This window comes from Etheostoma spectabile, chromosome 23, assembly GCF_008692095.1.
Source record: "Etheostoma spectabile isolate EspeVRDwgs_2016 chromosome 23, UIUC_Espe_1.0, whole genome shotgun sequence".
NCBI lineage: Eukaryota > Metazoa > Chordata > Actinopteri > Perciformes > Percidae > Etheostoma > Etheostoma spectabile.
Genome location: NC_045755.1, coordinates 1,928,222 through 1,928,428, shown reverse-complemented (window position 1 = coordinate 1,928,428; position 207 = coordinate 1,928,222).

Here is a 207-nt window from a genome sequence, read left to right as displayed (position 1 = left end):
AACCCTGACCACCCTCTCCACCCCACACTGTTCCAACAGAGGAGCAGCTTCTCAAAGAGGCCCCGACAGCTTCGATGCCCCTCGGACCGCTACAGAAAATCATTCATACCACAAGCGCGGCTGTGGCTCAGTGGTAGGGTGGTCGCCTACCAATTGAAAGGTTGGTGGTTCGATCCCTGCCCCTGCAGTCATTGTCGAAGTGTCCTT